At 42.4% G+C, this 16,556-nt stretch overlaps 1 long non-coding RNA gene across 11 annotated transcripts; it reads right to left on the bottom strand.

Annotated features, from left to right (window-relative positions):
• Window positions 1-23: 23 nt before the first annotated feature.
• On the bottom strand, window positions 24-16,515 carry LOC309392583. Of its 11 annotated transcripts, none has more exons than XR_014175472.1 (6): window positions 16,270-16,475; window positions 14,063-14,227; window positions 13,634-13,727; window positions 8,875-9,068; window positions 6,073-6,505; window positions 24-210 (listed from the first exon to the last, which is right to left on the bottom strand). It is a non-coding gene; the product is annotated as an uncharacterized lncRNA (long non-coding RNA). The 11 variants fall into 11 exon arrangements; XR_014175473.1 differs by having other exon boundaries at window positions 24-200; window positions 6,057-6,505; window positions 14,063-14,244; window positions 16,290-16,475; XR_014175474.1 differs by having other exon boundaries at window positions 6,069-6,505; window positions 14,063-14,244; window positions 16,290-16,475.
• Window positions 16,516-16,556: the final 41 nt, after the last annotated feature.

Here is a 16,556-nt window from a genome sequence, read left to right as displayed (position 1 = left end):
ACTGTGGTTTGGTTGTGATGCTTCACTAGCTAGTTCATTATTTTCTTATCATTGTGGTTTATACTAAATACTACACACATACACATTTTGGTTTTCTAGGTCTCCAAGTTCTTAAAAACAGCTTTAAAACATACATATGTACATATACATATATACATACATAAACACGAGTGTGTATGTACGGTGTATACATACATATTCTCCTGTGCGCTGCTTGGAGAGTCCAAGCATGGGTTAACACAGCCTAACTGCCCTAGGACTGACTGAGTTTTTTCCTTGACCACGCCCCCTTTGCCTCTGGCAGGTCAGTTTTAAAAACTCAGTCCGCCCGATAGGACTGTTGCAGGGGAGTTCCCCAGTTTAGGCTTTTTGCTTGGACTCCCCACATCAGCATTTAAAGAAATTCCTGACCATTTATTTTGACAATCAGCTAAAGCATTTCTTGACAGCTCAGGAGGTCTGATATTCATCGTCTGCTGCTTGTAGGCTAAGCGAGGTAGGATTGAGGCTTGTCCGGCTCCAGCTGGCGAGCGGAATCGCTACAAGGGACAACCAGCTGTTTGGCGCTGGGGATCTCTTTTATAAAGCCGCGGAAGCCTTTTTTCGGAACCTTAGGTGTCCTAACGGCTTCTAAATTCTGCCTGGCAACAGCGGCGGCCATTTTAAACCTTTCGCGCCCTTTTCTCCACTTCGGAGAGGGTTGCCTTGGTTACTGAGGCTGCGCGCGCAGCGGCGGCCATTTTAGAGCACCAAATTGCCTCAGGATTCAAACGGCTGAGCTTACAGACCTCGCAGTCAGACCTCGCCAGTAGCAGCAGCAGCAGCGACGCTTAGTGACTGAGGGCCTTGTCCGGGGCTCCGGCAAGGCCGAACATCTCGAATACAGCCGCTTTCGCACTCTAAGGCAGGGATTTCGCCGGCTGGCTTCCCTTGCCTATTACAGCAACCGCGGACGTTTCGTGCCGTCTGGCTCGTCCCAGCGGTGCCCTCCAGACCCATCCAGCCTTCCTGTGACTCCAGATCAACAATGGCAGACGAAGGTTTGGAGGTGCAGGCTGGGCCTTCTTCCAAGAGGCCCAGAGTGGAGCCCCCCCCCCCAAAGGAAACAAGGGAGGGAGAGGCAATCCCAATAGATCCCCTTCCCGAGCCTCAGGGGACTTACCCACCAGTAAGGAGGGAACCCGTAGAGGCCATACCTCACAGGCCCAGAAAGCCAGCAGGTCCCCAGATCAAGAGGAGGCATGGGCAAGGCCTCATTCTCCCCAAGGGAAGGTTCAGGATCAGGATTCTCCCCACCAGGATGGATCACCTCCATCAACTGGGGGGATTTCAAGGGACTCCTCCCCAGATGCCTCCTGGGGCTACCCAGACTCTCCCAGTTCTTCGGTTAGGGAGGAATTGGAACCATATCAGGATATATTTCAGAGGGAGGAAAGGAGAACCTCCAAGGGCTCCAAGGGACGCCCAAGAGAGGACAAGGGTCCCGCATTATCAGCTGAAATGAAGGAGATCATAGCTAAGGCCATCTCCCAAGGAATAGCTGATGGTCTCAAACAGAAAGAGACTGGTTCTGCTAGCACTCCTAAAGCCAGGGCAACCCCTGCCCCTGTAGGAGACCAAGCCCCTACTTCGCCTGGCACTTCTATTGCCACGGAGGACACAGGATTAGAGGAGGGGGAAATAGAGGATTTCGAATTATCGGAGGATGAGGACCTTCCTCCTGATAAACCGGCCTTTACAGGGTTATTTAAACCATCCCTGTTTAAATCCATCCTTCACAAGGCCATAGCAGCCACTGAACTTGGGCCCACTCCCAAGAGTGCCTCAGCCACCCCCCCTCCCACTAAGGACCACAAGGAAGGTTTATTCCAGGAACCTTCACCAACCCAGGAAATGATTCCCGTTCCGGACTTATTCCTGGATGTAGTCCAAAGGCAGTGGGTCCAACCTGGTACCCTGACCAATCCCAGCGGGGGGGACAAATCCCTTTACGCTGTAGAAGACAAAATGGATGAGGTGCTGAAGTTGCCTGAGGTGGATGCCCCGGTGGTCTCTCTAACGTCTACTTCTAATCTTCCAGCAGATTTACTCGAGGGACTCAAGGCCGAGGACAAACGCTCAGAAAAGGCGTGCCACAAGACGCACCAGGCGGCTGCCTGGGCCATTAGAGCATCCACCTCGGCATCATTCTTCACCAGGGCTTCTCTCCTCTGGCTAAGACAACTCAGGTCCAAACCTCCCTCAGCAGGTTCTAGATGGCGGCATGATATCAATAAGATAATAACCGCCGTAGAGTATTCAGCAGATGCCTCCCTTAATGCGGCCAAATTCGCATCTAGGGCCTTGGCGTCCAATGTGACATCACGTCGCCTGCTGTGGCTCCGCCACTGGCAGGCTGATATGAAGGCCAAATGGAAGCTTGCTTCCGCCCCATTTAAAGGAGGGCAACTCTTCGGAGAGGCCTTGGAGAAGTTTGTCATAGAAACAAAGGACAAACGCAAAATTCTCCCGGCCACCCTGAAGAAAGCCGAACGTAAGGGTTCAGGTTCATTCAGGAGACAGCCCTTTAGAGCGCAGGATAACTCTCAAGCTTCCGGCTCTAATTCTTCTTATCAGAAGTCATTTCCCCAGACAGGTGACAGGGGACAGGACAGGACAAATTACGGGTCCAGGGGAAGACAGCAACAACAGCATTCCTTTCGGAAGCCATTTCGTGGGGGATCCAATTCCCGACAGTTTCATAGGGGGAAGTGACCATCACAGGAATCCTCCCATAGGGGGTCGGCTCCAAATATATGCCGACAGGTGGGAGGAGATAACTTCGGACACTTGGGTCCTCAACACGATCAGGAGGGGCCTAGTGCTGGAATTCTTATCCTTCCCTCAACAAAAATTTCTTCGTTGCCCCATCCCCAAGAATCCCCAAAAGAAAGATCTCATGCAGAAGGAGATCCTCCATCTGCTCGAAATCAGGGCCATAGAACCGGTTCCCAAAGAACAGGAGAAACGAGGATATTATTCCATCCTCTTTCTAGTCCCAAAGAACTCAGGAGGGTGGAGGGCCATCTTGGATCTAAAGTGCCTAAATCAGCATCTGGCATACAAAAGGTTCAAGATGCAGTCCCTCCACTCCATCCTGGCTTGCACTCGATAGGGGGATCTCCTCACATCGATAGATTTGAAGGAAGCTTACCTCCATGTCCCCATTCACCCTGCCCACAGAAGGTTCCTGAGGTTCCACTACGACGGGAGGCATTATCAATACAGGGCCCTCCCATTTGGCCTCTCGTCTGCCCCCAGGACCTTCACCAAAATCTTGGCAGTGGTGGCGGCCCACCTCCGGAATCAACCAATTCGGCTAGAGTGTTATCTAGACGACATAATAATTCATTCTTCCAATCAGAAACAGGCCCGAAGGGACGTTCAGGTGACCATACGGACTCTACAACACCACGGGTTTTCAGTGAACCTGCAGAAGAGTCACCTAGAACCGACCACCCGAATCCAACATCTTGGCGCAATAATCGACTCCGTCTCCTGCCAGGTATTTCTGTCTCCAGACAGGATGGCGAATCTTCAGAACAAACTTCGTCTATGCAAAGCTCCCAGGTCAGTGCCGATTTTACAACTATCCCAGCTCCTGGGCATCATGATCTCCTGCCTAAAGGTAGTTCCCTGGGCACGGCTTCACGCAAGGGAGCTGCAATGGTTCCTTCTGCCAATGCAGAGATCAAGGGACAGCAACTCGTTAAGACGCGTGAAACTACCGCCAAAAGTACTTCGCTCCCTGCATTGGTGGAGCACAGCGGCGGTCAGGAAGGGGTGCCTCTTCAAGGAGCCCGAAAGGCTGGTTGTAACAACAGATGCCAGCCTACAGGGATGGGGAGCGCACTGCCAGGGACATCTTGCGCAAGGAAAATGGACACAGAGGGAGGCGGCCCACAGCATAAACTGGCTAGAACTGAGGGCCGCTCGCCTCGCTCTACGTCACTTTGCTTCTCAGATTGTGGGTCATCATGTACTGTTGTTAACAGACAATGTTGCCACAAAGGCCCACATCAACAGGCAGGGAGGCACGCACTCCAAAAATCTCATGCAGGAGGCGGAAATATTGTGCAGATGGGCGGAGCGACATCTGGCGTCCATAACAGCGGACCACATATCGGGGACGAGCAACCAAGAAGCGGATTGGCTGAGTCGGCAGACGATAGACCACTCAGAATGGCGGCTGCATCCAGACATCTTCTCTCAAATCGTGGAGAAGTTCGGCAAACCGCAAGTAGACCTGTTTGCAACAAGCACCAACACACATCTGCCCCGCTTCTTCACTCGATACCACTCGCCCTTAGCGGAAGGGACGGATGCGCTGAGGAGCACTTGGCCCTCAGGACTCCTGTACGCGTTCCCACCGCTCCCTCTCATACCCCAAGTAGTGACCAAATTACTGTCAGAAAAGGCCGATCTAATCCTAGTGGCCCCTCACTGGCCCAGGAGGTCCTGGTACGCGGACCTTGTCAGCCTCTCCATCCAAGGTCCGTGGAGGATTCCTCAGGAGCAGATCTCCCTCAGCCAAGGTCACATCAAGCATCCAGATCCCCAGTGGCTGCAACTAGCCGTTTGGCGCTTGAGGGGGACCTCCTGAGGAAGCAGAGATTTTCAGACAAGGTCATCAGAACTATTCAAGCGTCCAGGAGACCTTCCACTACTAGGATATACGAATATACGTGGAACGCTTTTTCATCTTGGTGTCAGGGCAAGGGTGTGCCGGACATTTCGGCTTCAGTGCCAAATTTGCTAGAATTTCTCCAAGAGGGTCTGGACAAAGGTCTCGCGCCCAATACGCTCAAGAGACAGGTGGCGGCATTATCCACCATTCTTACCTGCAAATCTGCTAGATCACTTAGTCAGCACCCACAAGTAAAGAGCTTCCTCAAGGGGGCGATGAACATCTCTCCTCAGGTGGTTCATCGATTTCCCTCCTGGAATTTGCCATATGTCCTGAAGGCCTTAACGGGGGCTCCCTTCGAACCTCTCAGGAAGGCAAGCCTCCATCATCTGACTATTAAGACGGCCTTCCTCATAGCTATAACATCGGCTCACAGAATTTCTGAATTGGCTGCGCTGTCTGTGAGGGAGGACCTTTGCATTATTCATACTGACAGAATCATTCTGAGACTTGATCCATCTTTCATCCCAAAGATGAATACTCAGTTTCATAGAGCCCAGGAAGTGATCCTTCCTAATTTTTGTCCAAATCCAGTACATCAGAAGGAAAAAATCTGGCATAAATTAGATGTAAGAAGGGCAGTCAAAATTTACATCAAACGATCAAAGGAATTTTGGCGTTCCGAATCCCTATTTGTCTCCTTCCACCCTGGGTCCCTTGGTCGCAAGGTTTCATCCCACACAATTGGGCGTTGGCTGAGGGCTTGCATCAAGCTAGCCTATGAGACACAAGGCAAGACTGCACCACGAAGAGTAACCGCGCACTCAACGAGGAGCGCTGCAACTTCAGCTGCTTGGGCGACCCAGGCGTCCATCATAGACATTTGCAGAGCGGCCACGTGGGCCTCGCCCACGGCGTTCATCAAGAACTATAAGATCGATATCTTTGCCTCGGCAGAAGCCTCCTTTGGAAGACGTATACTACAAAGGGTTGTGGAGGCTACAAAGGACAATGACTCTGCCCGCCCTGGGACACGATAGCTTGGGTATGTCCCATGCTTGGACTCTCCAAGCAGCGCACAGGAGAAAGACCGTTGGCTTACCTGAACGGTCGTTCTCTGGGCGCTGCGGGAGAGTCCAAACCCACCCAGGGTTCGAGGATCCAGATCTAAAACTCTGCAGAGACTGGTTGAAGGCGTCCTATTGCACATTTCGTTTTTAAAACTGACCTGCCAGAGGCAAAGGGGGCGTGGTCAAGGAAAAAACTCAGTCAGTCCTAGGGCAGTTAGGCTGTGTTAACCCATGCTTGGACTCTCCCGCAGCGCCCAGAGAACGACCGTTCAGGTAAGCCAACGGTCTTTTACATTATACATACATACATACATACATACATACATACATACATACATACATACATACATACATACATAAAATCAGCTTCCTATAATGTAAGAGCTTTTTTCCACAACAAATAAAAACGGATTGGACATTCAGGAACAAAATGTTTCATTAATAGGTTACCATCACGTAATATTATAAAGCCAGAAGAAATACGAGTTTATATCTACCGGTATGTTAGGGGTCAAACCTGCGGTATCATGTGACGTATTGCGACTTCCCCCTCCCTTCACTAAATCAGGCATGAGTGTGGCCAGAGTGTGGCACATCTGGCCCATGGGCCGTGAGTTTGACAGCCCTGATCTATGTTTTAAAGCAGTACACTACCTGGTCTTTAGTTGAGAAGCTGTTTCACAAGGAGGATCTTCCAGCAGAGTCCCCTCAGGTTCTATCCAATTCATTTTAAATCAGCCTTTTGCTAATTCTTCAGCCATCAGGTAACCTGTAAAGTGAAATTCCACACTTCATCAATTAAAACTATTATCTCTATTTATATGCATATAAGAACAAATTTATTATTAGCAATGGCACTTAGCAATAGCACTTAGACTTATATACTGCTTTACAGCCCTCTCTAAGCGGTTTACAGAGCCAGAATATTGCCCCCAACTCATTTTATCCACCTTGGAAGGATGGAAGGCTGAGTCAACCTTGTGCTTGGTGAGATTTGAACTGCCAAATTGCAGTCAGTCAGCGGAAGTAACCTGCAGTGCTGCACTCTAACCTCTGTGCCAATATGGCTCATAGCTTACTGTGGCTTACTAGCTTCAATAAGAATACAATAGCTATACAACCATATACAGGTAATGAATAACATTTCTTCAGCTATAATCTTGTGCAAGTATTTCCATAGTACTGGAGTTAATTTATTTACTTCTAGTGGCAGTTTCTTCCAGTTTGCAATAGATTTATTTACTTCCCAACTCTACTGCAACTTTCTGGGTTACATTTACTTTTCAAGTTTGATTGCAACTCTTGGCTTGTATCTAAATATTTTTAGCTAAAGTTCTTCATTTAGCAAATTTCATTCAATATATGTGCAATGTGAGAAACAATGTATAAAAAATAAGAAATGGAGAGAAACAATAGCATACTGATGGACTTCCTTATGTTTACCATCACTGCATCTCCTCAAAAAAGTTGGAGAAATGTAGAAAAATAAATTCATTGAGATTGGAGCAATGATTAGGAAAAAAGATAACATTTGGTGCTTTTTAGCGGAGCCAAATAGAAATGGTAAGAGGGTTTTTAAAAAAAATAAAAGTTACTAAATGCAATTAAAAAGTAAAAAAGTAATACAAACTAAAAATAAAAAAATAATATAGAAAATTTAAAAAAGCAAAAAATATAGTAAAACAGAAAAAACATATAAAGAAATGATTTCCCCCTTCATCACAACAGGCATAAATTTTAGCAACTTATCACCCTTTCAAAACAAATGATCTCGTCCCCTACCTTTTCTATATCTCACATCAGTCTTGTCTCTTATTTATAAATATATCCTTAAAGTCTTGTCATTCAGTCCTTGTCAGCAACAGACTATTAAGGATTTCCAGAGATAATATATCTAGTTTAACCATTAGATAAGTCAACTATATAATTTCTTTTATGTTTAGCAATCTTTATCTTTAAGCCTTTCATGTAATGTCTTAGAACTTGATTTCTTTTTATACTTTTCTTTGTTCACAAAATCCTTCAAAATTTTAATAGACTTCTTTTGTTAATTCAATATAGGGAGTTAAGTCACTCTTTTGGTTTGGTTGTATATTCCTTTTAATTATTAAGATACCAGCTAGTTTCATTTGTATATCCAGTGTAGCATCTCTTTCCATATCATTCTTCTAGTCTGTCATTAAATCCACTTTTAAATCAGTCTCAATTTTGTCTGATAAAACGTGTTCCTTTCTGCAACATCTTTTAAACACAGATTGCCAACATTGGCAGAGACTCTTAACATTATTATTAAATTATTCAAGTCCATCGTTCCCAGATATTCTTCAATATGTCCTTTGTTGAATTATTTTGCTCCGTTCTGTATTAGTAAGTCAAATTTAAGTGTTCTTTAAATGTAATATTTAGTTCTTTCTGGCTTTCTCTCTTGTCAAATCTTCAGAGTCCTATTATTTAAGAATCCAAAAGAGTATTTTCCATGACTTGCAAGTGACCCACAAAAAGCCTAGGTTGTTACATTCTCTACTCATGAGGACCAGCTTGTAGAATGCAAGCGGGTGATCTTATAATTCCTCCTTTTTCTGGAGAGAATCCACTGAGTGGCTGCTGATCTCTTGCTGCAATGTCATTTCCTGCTCTTTGAAGAATATTTGGTTTGCCATGTATCCTCATCAGAAGCCAGGGTAGAGATTAAAAAATTACACATGTCCTGGAAAAAGGTGGGCTCTCCTAATTACAGTTGGAGTTAGGAGAGAGTGAAAGCGAAGGTTTAGATCTATTAAGAATAAATCATAGCAAACCTGATTTTTTTAAAAGAGGGAATTTAATACAACATTAATTTGAGTAAAGCATTTGACAAATCCTCCCAGGACAAGCTAGAGCAAATCCAGAGGATAGTTACTAAAATGATAAGATGTCTGGAAGAAAGTTTATGAAGAATAGCTGAAGTTAGAAAAATAGAAGATTTAGAGAAGCATGATTGTTCTTTTCAGATACATGAAAGGTTGTTATGTAGAGCATGGGGCAAAATCATTCAGAATTGTTCCTGAAGACTAGTAAAGAAACAATGGGGCTTAAATGCAAGGAAATTCATTTTGGTCTCACATTGGGAAAAATATTCTAATAGTAACAGCAGCTCACCTTAGAACTCACTACTGTGTGAGATAATATACTCTTGCTGGAGTCATTTAACAGGCTGGATGTCTATCAGAGACACTGTGATTGTAGTAATAGCACTGGGTATGGGAGTCATCTAGGTGATCTCTAAGTTCTCTTCCGACCTTTCATTCTATTATGCTAAGGTTATTGCAAAATAAGGTCACATTGGCAGATACCTGGCAGGAAAAAGAAACAAATGCTTTAAATGCCCTCTAGTGGAAAAGTCAAGCAATAGCTTTTTCATTTGCAAATGATAGACTTTCTCATCACTGTTAAACAGTTCCCCTCACATTTGACACTTGATGTTATAGATCCCTACAAAGGGCTGATAATAGTTTCGCTTTCACACTACTAAAAGCTAAAAATGTGTTCATATTTGCTACCTTAGCAGGTTTTTAAATCAGATCATGCCACCTTAATTGCTTAATACACCTTTTCTGAAGTACAAATTCAGTTGAATTCTGTTCTGTTCTGAATTCTGGTCCACCCATCCTTTGTATGTTTTTTGGGTTAAGACTGTGATGGTGCAGTGGTTAGAAGGCAGTACTGCAGGGCTAACTCACTGCTCGCTCCAGGAGTTTGATTCTGAGCAGCTCAAGGTTGACTCAGCCTTCCATCCTTCCAAAGTTGGTAAAACAAGGACCCAGATAGTTGGGGGCAATATGCTGACTCTCTAAACTGCTTAAAGAGGGCTGTAAAGCACTGTAAAGCAGTATGGAAGTCTAAGTGCTACTGCTATTAATACCTCATGCCTTTTGTCCCTAGAAAGATGGAGACTAGTCCATTTGCAACTGACAGGATTGATCTTGTAATGTGCTGCAGAGTCTGCTGAAACATAGTTTGCTGTAGTAAATTCTAATATCCTTGGCACATCTGATCCTGTGTAGTTCAGATTTCATTTCTTTATACATTATTCATCACAGTAATTGTATAGTATAGTTGTTTCCTGTCAGCACAGGAAATGAAACACTCAGGCTGTAAGAATGTTTTTTATGAAACAGAGGAGAAATCACTTCCTAAACCTGAGTAGCAGGAAAAGCAGCTAGCAAAAGTCCCAAGAGTTCTCCCACGCATTGTCTTTGTGCAACCAAGGGTGCCATAGAAAATAGGCATGACTGTCTTGCGATATGCACTTGCCAGTATTTGAACCAATTCTTTAATGTTAAGATTTTTCCACCAGATTGGAATTATTGCAAACTGTTCCACAAATACTTGGACTTTCTTTTCTGTCCATTATTTGTGTAATGATGTCATTTCTAATGACATAAAATCTCCCACATCATTAGCATAATGACATCATGCTGGATGATCTACTCTTTAGGATATAAATCTAAGCATTATCAGCTTAGTATTTTGCACTAGAGTTTGTTTATAAGCAGAAATCAGACCACCCCTGATTGTGTACCATCATACCAGAGGCAATATAAGCAGATCTGAATTTTTTAGCAATAAATCTCATATATTTATAGAATTATGTGTCAGGGTTCCAAATAATACACGCATAACAAACAGAATTCCGAGGCAGATAGATTCCTCAAATAATAATTTTATTGGATATATCATATTAGTACAGTTCTGGTGAAAAACGACTTTGAAGGTTCCCATGGTTTTCATCTAATTAAAAGTTTTCCTTTCAGTCACATGGTCCAATCAAGGTGCCATCCAGTTCCCTAGTATCGTCACTCCTCCTCTCTCCCTCTCTCTAGCCACCTGTGGGAATGTCCTTGATTCCCTGGAGAAAGTATTTTGTTTTGGCTACAAAACCCCAGCTACCTCTGTTCCCCACTCCCTATCCCTCAGCTCAGAGTGGCAACACTGAAGCTTCAAAATGGCTTCAGTCAGGTTAGCTTCAGGGTTGACATTATGCTAATGAGATAATACAAATATTTAGATGTACAAAAATAGATTTACATTGAATTGGTTCATAGCATAATATGTTTAGTAAGGTCAGTGAAGTAATGGGGTGGAACTATAAAAACTTTCATTTATTGAAAGAACAAGGGCAGTATTCTACAAAACGTTTCTTTCTAGAGAGTTACTTTTATGGGTTTATCTTATAGCTCTTTTGCTTCCCAAAGTCGTTTGATCTTCTTAAGCTTTATCTATTTTTTTTCAACTGCTATGTGTTTTATGGCTGCACTGACAGTGTTGATTGTTTTCCAGTTCATTGGAAGGTAATTAGGGAAGGGGATGTTTTGCTTCATTGGAATTTGTAATAATTTGCAAAGTTATCAACAGCAGCATAGCATTTATTGGTAAGAAGTCAACTTGTAAAGCATTTCCATGACTATTATCAAGTTGACATAAAAAGAGAGAAAAGGGAGGAGAATGCCATGCATACCTTTGGCCAGTCAGATCTCATATTTCTACAGCTAGCGTGTGAAATGCGCACGTTCATAGCCTGCCGCAGCACCTTGTTGGTGGATGTGATTTATGACACAGACAGAAGGGAGGGGATACAGGGGTAAAGTTCAGATGCCATTAAGCAGATATCAGTTTTGGCTCTGCAGAAGAACATGCCAAAATGTTGATACCAATAAATGAATGGATTTCTTTTGAACTTTGTCTTGAGGCTCGTAAGTTAATTAGGTCATATTTTGGAAACTTCACAAATAACTGATAAATAATTTACCAGTAAATAACTGGTAAATAATCAAATACAAGTATTAAATGATAAATTATTATAGTGCTGAAGAATAAACAAATAAGAGAACCAATAAAATATCAATAATGAAATCAATATAAAGTAAATATAAAGTAATTCAAAATGAAATAAATTATTTATTTAATTTATTTGTGATTGCAAATTATTCAACCAAACACTTTTGGAAATTTCTTCCACAGTGTCCGGAAATTAGAAGGGATCAAGCAAGTCATACCATAATTCTAAGGAGAGGGTTTGCCACAAAGCCACACCAGAGCAGCAACTGAGAAACAATGTCTCCTGGCTTTTATTCCCCTTAGTTCACAAAAATGGGTTATGACCAAATGTACCGATAGCTCAAACTGGAAATTACCCAAGAGTGATTTTCAAATGAGTGGAAAACCAGAACTGTAGTTCTCTTAGTGGTTTGGACAGTTTTAGGAGGCGGTTTGTGGTTATGTATACACTGTAGACTCTACCAAGTTAAGAACAGAATAAGAACTGTGGAAATATTTGTTCAATATAAGCTGCTCTCTTCTTGTTTTCCATTCTCACTTGGCATTTAGCCCTGATAGAAAATTATCCCCAAAAATCAAATATATCACTCTCAAGACCTGTAGCAAATATCCTTCACTGCAGCATTGCTATGATTGGCTGATCATTTTCACAGTTTTGAAAGCCAAAGAGTTATCATATATCTTTGCTTAGCATTCACAGAGCATAAAGAAATATGGCCACAAAGCAGAAATAAGTAGAAAAAGATAATGCATTTTTCAGAGTATAAGACGCACCTCCCCCCTAAAAGTGGGTGGAAATGTCTGTGCATCTTACACATCAAATGTTGTCGAAGCCCTGCCCACCCACTGGCTCCATCCTTCATCTGTTTCAGCCTCCATGCGTCACATTTTCGGCCTCCGCACATCACCTTTTCGCCCAGTTCTAGGTGGCGGGAATCAGCAGCAGCGATCCCCACCTGGAATGCGCTAAAAACATGATGCACAGAGGTTGAAAACAGGGTGTGCTGAGGCCAAAAATGTGACATGCGGAGGCAGAAAATGTGAAGCGCAAAAGCGGCAATTGGCAGCAACATGCTGTGGCGATCTACAAAGCCTGGAACGGGTCTAAAATGGAGTGTGCAGAGGCCAAAAACGTGACGCACGGAGGTGCCAATGGTCTGTGGGAACCCCCTGGAACAGCTGATTGGCAATATTCCGGGAGGCAGATCCAACTGCCAATCAGCTGCTTATACTCCAAAAAATATGGTAATTATAACCAGCAGTAGGAGATATTCTAATTTATCAAAAAAGTATACTGAAAATTTATTTCTGAGAAAATATATTTAGAATAGCACTGAAATTTGTAGTATTTTTTCATAGCAGTTTTAAGACAATACTGAAAATATTAAAATTTCTTATGGCTAAGGAGATATAAAGATCAATGGCAATTTTTGATCAAACATAGTAATTTGTAGGAATAAGAATTCTGTGTACTTTTTAAAACTTTATATTTTATGTCTTACAAATTCCATGAGACTTGTAATATTATTAGTATAATCCTTTATAGAATTTAATTAATCCTCTATATAAAACGTAGGTAAGAGGGTGAAAAAACCCTTCTTTGTCTAGTCTATAGTGTTGGGATTTCTTAGGAAGTTCTATCTAGCTTCTGAACCTATTTAAGGTTTGTCAGTTATTCCTTGACCTACAACTATCATTGAGCTTGGAAATACGGTTTTAAGTCATGATGGTCATTAAGTGCATCATCACATGGCTACACCCAATTTTATGATCTTTTATGTGGTGCTTATTAAATGAATGCATGGTTATTAAGGGAATGTGGCAGTCACTAAGTAAGCCCATTTTAGTTAATGCCATCTTCTGGCAAAAAATGCTGAAAACCATAGTCATATGATTGTGGACATTGCAAAGAGATGTAAATGTGGGCTGATTACCAAGCATCCAAAATGTGATCGGGTGACTATTGGGGTTGGCTGTTGGAACTTCAAAACTGGTTGTTAATAATTCTGGAGAGGTCTGACATAACTTTGAATGGTTGCAAAGTGACCAGTCAAGGACAACCTATGATTAGAAGCCTTACCATACTGTTTTTTCTTAATTCTAATGAAAAAAATATTGTAAACATCAGCTCTCATTGATGGTCTTTTCAGCCTTACAGAGAGGAAATGAATGGGCTGAAAAAATAATCCATGTAAATATTCTCCACTATAAAATGATTAGCCCATATTGTGTCAATGCAGTCTACCTTTATTTACTTATTTGAATTTATTAGACACACAACTCTTCTATTTTCATTTTCCCCATTTGCAGAGCTCAATGGATAAATTAAGACAAACATCTCAATTTTCCTGTATGTGAGGTTCATTTCTTTGGGTGCTGCAGCTTCTACAACTTCCTAGTTCCAGTAAGAAATGTTATGAAAGGAAAATTGTGATTTAAAAATACAGTGTTGACAGTTTGATGTCCTCATTGGTTACTCTTATTTTTATGTTTAATAACAGACTGGTACGTTCGAGTGACACCCAGGAGGATCATTATTTTTGAAGCAGGATTCCTTGGAGACTAATTATGCAACTGCGTTACTTATGAAGAATCCAAAAGATCACAATAAGGATATTTTTTCTTATGGCTGGGATTTTCTAGAGAAATGTGCTTTTAAAAATCTAGAATCTTTCTGAGGAAAAAAGACATCTATTAGTACATTGTAGCACAGCCTATTGTTTAGGAGTGTAGAGATCAGGATAACTAGCAGATTGCAGCATTAGAGTTGTAACAGAATTTCATCTAAAAGAAAATGTACCTGTGATTCTAATAAAAACTTCAGCTTCCTATTTTGAAAAAAATATATTTTTAGTCCTCCATGTGGCAGGCAGATGTCTAACTTCAGAAGTATCTGATTAGTGTCTGAATAGTACCTTAATTGCATTTTAGCAACCAATTCAATCTTAGTCCCAATTTCATTAATATAATTAAATTATATTGGACAATATAATTCCAATTCAATCATTTCCTCCAAGGAAAGACTGAAAGCAAACAAAGTCCAGGCAGAGGAAGAACATCATGGCTTCAAAATCTAAGGGAATGGCTTGGACAAAACTCAACAACACTATTTTGTGCTGCTATTGATAAAAATAAGATCGCCAATGTGATCGCCAACATCTGATGACGGATATGCTACAACAAGAAGAATCATTTTAGCGGTGGGAAGAGACACCTCTTTGAGAAAAGGATGTTGTTCTTAGGGTGCCTAAATGTACTGTCAGTCTTGCTGTAGAAGTGTTTTACATACAGTGCTATGTTAATAAAATAAACATAAACTGCTACTCTCAGTAGTTTAAAAACAGAAATAACCATTCTCTTTCAAATCAGGGATTCTTTGCATAATTCTTCAAAAGAATGTCAAATTTCACCAAGTTTCAAGTTTTGGAAGATGGAATAAATATTCTCTTAACTTCAGAAATAGTATTATGTCAGCCATTCCAACCTGAGCAGGTATAGTTCTGTTTCCAGGGAAACTTCAGTGACTAAAATGTGGCAGCTATTAATTTCTCAGCCCAAAATATTATTTTAAATAAAAGAAAATTGGAAACTGACAGTTTTTTTTAAAGTGCTAGTTTTGTTGCTTCAAGTACCCCGAGTTGGCGTGGAGCTGAAGACCTGATCCTTGAATTTGCGAGATAAAAACATTTTTACCTTTGCAAAGGGACTTTTTTACCACCCAAAAATATGAATCACAAAGTTAATTCAAGAAAAGTAAAAATCATTTGTTAAGGGAGATCAAATCTTTATATAGGATATAAATATAGGGTACAGAAATAAATGATACATTCAGTATATATGATATGTGGGAAAGCAAGTGATCAGATGTGATTAAATGTGAGAATTGAACAACGGAAAACATTGATTCTTAAAGTGGCAAGTTCATGGGTTACATTAGAACTCCTTTTTCCAGTTCAGCTTGTAACTTTCTTAAAACTTGCAAGAGCATTCAAGGACATTCAGAATAAGCTCCCTCTCCTGCTGAAGTTATTGGCCATAAAAGAAATGGTTTTGGCTATAAAGAAAACATGGTTTCCTGAATTTCAAAAGATGGCATGGATGCCATGCCAAAATGCTAATATTACCTTTATTAAAAGGCTAACAACGAAGCCTAAAATTCCCGGTAACAGTTTACTGTGTATAGTTTATTTCCAATAAGTCTCTGCACCCCACATTTTCAACAACCAAAAAATAAAATAAATTGACCCCAGCTTTTGGAGGTGGGGGGGAGTTTTATCACACACACATAAAAAAGCCGGGACTGTAAAGAACATCCTGCTGGTCCTAATCGGCCCAGATGTTTTTGGGGCAGCCCATGCTTACCATTGCAAATTCTCCCACAGCAATCACCTTAGGACAGGGGTGTCCAAACTTGGGAACTTTAAGACTTGTGGACTTCAACTCCCAGAATTCCCCAGCCAGCTCTGCTGGCTGGGGAATTCTGGGAGTTGAAGTCCACAAGTCTTAAAGTTCCCAAGTTTGGACACCCCTGCCTTAGGAGAACACATCCACAACATGACCCCACATTTCCAACACATCTAAAGCCCTCGCCAGTTCGCTTCTCGATAGTTCAAGCATCTCTGCCCGTCATGGCCGGTGAGTCTTCCATCTCGCCCTCCCCCGTGTAAAGGTGACCTGCTCCAAGGTGCAAAGCAGCTATGAATTTACACCACATACTTGTGTATGAATTCAAACACGACGACTGTCACAATACCATATCTGAGGCAGGCACGGTGGCATTCCTTCCCGTTGCAATTCCAGCAGAGGCTCATCCTGCGGCGCGTATTTGGACCGCCGCTCAGGCGACGGCGAGGAGCGATACCAGGACCCTCCCTGAGCGATACCAGGGCCAGCTCGTTCATTTCCCCGCTCCTGAGGAGGAGGAGGGGGGAGGGGGAGGGCAGGACGGCGACGGTTGGAGCAGCCTTTCCCTTTGGGCTCGCGATAGGTACCTCCGGCGCAGG

This window comes from Natrix helvetica (assembly GCF_964273705.1).
Source record: "Natrix helvetica genome assembly, chromosome: 5".
NCBI lineage: Eukaryota > Metazoa > Chordata > Lepidosauria > Squamata > Natricidae > Natrix > Natrix helvetica.
This window is presented reverse-complemented; position numbering and strand designations above follow the sequence as displayed.